This window comes from Hyla sarda, chromosome 1 (genome assembly GCF_029499605.1).
Source record: "Hyla sarda isolate aHylSar1 chromosome 1, aHylSar1.hap1, whole genome shotgun sequence".
Classification (NCBI taxonomy): Eukaryota; Metazoa; Chordata; class Amphibia; order Anura; family Hylidae; genus Hyla; species Hyla sarda.
In genome coordinates, this window is record NC_079189.1 from 176,630,834 (window position 1) to 176,633,333 (window position 2,500).

The following is a 2,500-nucleotide window of genomic DNA, read 5'->3' on the forward strand; positions in this document are numbered from 1 at the left end:
AAACGTCTCCCTGTAGTCCTAGCCTTAAATAAAGACTAAGACATGGTTTGGAATGGGAGCTGAAGGACTGAAAGAACAGCGCTGCATTGGCCGGGAATCGAACCCGGGCCTCCCGCGTGGCAGGCGAGAATTCTACCACTGAACCACCAATGCTCTGCCATGACATTTAGTTTTTGGCAACCGACTGCTGCTGCTGCTGCTGCTGCTGGCACCCAGGCCTCACCACGGCCTCCTGCCCACAGATACCATGTCCCACTCTGGCAGAGCAAGCTCTCCAGTCAAGCAGTTGCCCGGCTAGCTCAGTCGGTAGAGCATGAGACTCTTAATCTCAGGGTCGTGGGTTCGAGCCCCACGTTGGGCGATGACTGGTAACTTTTCGTTTCTGGCTGTGCTTACCTGCATCACCCCACCAAACAGCTCACAGATACCCTCCCTGAAATAAATAAAACCAAATGCCTCAATGCAACTGAAGCAAAGAAAAATGTTGGAAAGGATAAAGATGATCAGAAGCAAATAAGGCCACTTCTACACTTAGACCATTCGGAATGCTAGTGATTTTTTCTCACTATTCAGCTGCAGTCCAAAGGAAATTACTGAGCTGTATTCAATCTGGTAGAGTGCTTCTTTCTTTTCTGGCTGTGCTTACCTCTATTAACCCACCAAAGAGCCCACAGATTACCTCCTCGAAAAAAAACTAATACCGAAAAAAACTCAAACTCAGCGATCCAACTTTGAGGAAAATCATTTTGAAGGATAAAGAGGATGGAATCAAAGAATGCTACTGATTGATTCTCACTATTGAGCTGCAGTCCAAAGTAAAACCCTGGACTTTATTCAATCTCCTGGGGTCCTTTTTTATCTCTATAGTAGAAATTCATCAGTAGCTCTACAAAACGTCTCCCTGTAGTCCTAGCCTTAAATAAAGACTAAGACATGGTTTGGAATGGGAGCTGAAGGACTAAAAGAACAGCGCTGCATTGGCCGGGAATCGAACCCGAGCCTCCCGCGTGGCAGGCGAGAATTCTACCACTGAACCACCAATGCTCTGCCATGACATTTAGTTTTTGGCAACCGACTGCTGCTGCTGCTGCTGCTGCTGCTGCTGCTGGCACCCAGGCCTCACCACGGCCTCCTGCCCACAGATACCATGTCCCCCTCTGGCGGAGCAAGCTCTCCAGTCAAGCAATTGCCCGGCTAGCTCAGGCGGTAGAGCATGAGACTCTTAATCTCAGGGTCGTGGGTTCGAGCCCCACGTTGGGCGATGACTGGTAACTTTTCGTTTCTGGCTGTGCTTACCTGCATCACCCCACCAAACAGCTCACAGATACCCTCCCTGAAATAAATAAAACCAAATGCCTCAATGCAACTGAAGCAAAGAAAAATGTTGGAAAGGATAAAGATGATCAGAAGCAAATAAGGCCACTTCTACACTTAGATAATTCGGAAGGCTAGTGATTTTTTCTCACTATGCAGCTGCAGTCCAAAGGAAATTACTGAGCTGTATTCAATCTGGTAGAGTGCTTCTTTCTTTTCTGGCTGTGCTTACCTCTATTAACCCACCAAAGAGCCCACAGATTACCTCCTTGAAAAAAAACTAATACTGAAAAAAACTCAAACTCAGCGATCCAACTTTGAGGAAAATCATTTTGAAGGATAAAGAGGATGGAATCAAAGAATGCTACTGATTGATTCTCACTATTCAGCTGCAGTCCAAAGTAAAACCCTGGACTTTATTCAATCTCCTGGGGTCCTTTTTTATCTCTATAGTAGAAATTCATCAGTAGCTCTACAAAACGTCTCCCTGTAGTCCTAGCCTTAAAAAAAGACTAAGACATGGTTTGGAATGGGAGCTGAAGGACTACTGCCCACAGATACCATGTCCCCCTCTGGCGGAGCAAGCTCTCCAGTCAAGCAGTTGCCCGGCTAGCTCAGTCGGTAGAGCATGAGACTCTTAATCTCAGGGTCGTGGATTCGAGCCCCACGTTGGGAGATGACTGGTAACTTTTCGTTTCTGGCTGTGCTTACCTGCATCACCCCACCAAACAGCTCACAGATACCCTCCCTGCAATTCAGCTGCAGTCCAAAGTAAAACCCTAGACTTTATTCAATCTCCTGGGGTCCTTTTTTATCTCTATAGTAGAAATTCATCAGTAGCTCTACAAAACGTCTCCCTGTAGTCCTAGCCTTAAATAAAGACTAAGACATGGTTTGGAATGGGAGCTGAAGGACTAAAAGAACAGCGCTGCATTGGCCGGGAATCGAACCCGGGCCTCCCGCGTGGCAGGCGAGAATTCTACCACTGAACCACCAATGCTCTGCCATGACATTTAGTTTTTGGCAACCGACTGCTGTTGCTGCTGCTGCTGCTGGCACCCAGGCCTCACCACGGCCTCCTGCCCACAGATACCATGTCCCACGTCCCACTCTGGCGAAGCAAGATCTCCAGTCAAGCAGTTGCCCGGCTAGCTCAGTCGGTAGAGCATGAGACTCTTAATCTCAG

At 47.7% G+C, this 2,500-nt stretch overlaps 6 non-coding genes across 6 annotated transcripts in view; 3 read left to right on the plus strand and 3 right to left on the minus strand.

Moving 5' to 3' along the window:
* Positions 1–82: 82 nt before the first annotated feature.
* On the minus strand, positions 83–153 carry TRNAG-GCC (transfer RNA glycine (anticodon GCC)). Its single transcript has one exon. It is a non-coding gene; the product is annotated as a tRNA-Gly (tRNA).
* Positions 154–288: 135 nt separating this feature from the next.
* Positions 289–361, plus strand: TRNAK-CUU (transfer RNA lysine (anticodon CUU)). Its single transcript has one exon. It is a non-coding gene; the product is annotated as a tRNA-Lys (tRNA).
* Positions 362–973: 612 nt separating this feature from the next.
* TRNAG-GCC (transfer RNA glycine (anticodon GCC)) lies at positions 974–1,044 on the minus strand. Its single transcript has one exon. It is a non-coding gene; the product is annotated as a tRNA-Gly (tRNA).
* A 144-nt stretch (positions 1,045–1,188) lies between these two features.
* TRNAK-CUU (transfer RNA lysine (anticodon CUU)) lies at positions 1,189–1,261 on the plus strand. The gene has a single exon. It is a non-coding gene; the product is annotated as a tRNA-Lys (tRNA).
* Positions 1,262–2,243: 982 nt separating this feature from the next.
* TRNAG-GCC (transfer RNA glycine (anticodon GCC)) lies at positions 2,244–2,314 on the minus strand. The gene has a single exon. It is a non-coding gene; the product is annotated as a tRNA-Gly (tRNA).
* Positions 2,315–2,456: 142 nt separating this feature from the next.
* TRNAK-CUU (transfer RNA lysine (anticodon CUU)) overlaps positions 2,457–2,500 on the plus strand; it is a 73-nt gene continuing 29 nt past the window's right edge. The window contains exon 1 of the tRNA in view: positions 2,457–2,500. This exon is cut by the window's right edge and continues 29 nt beyond it. This is a non-coding gene — a tRNA (tRNA-Lys).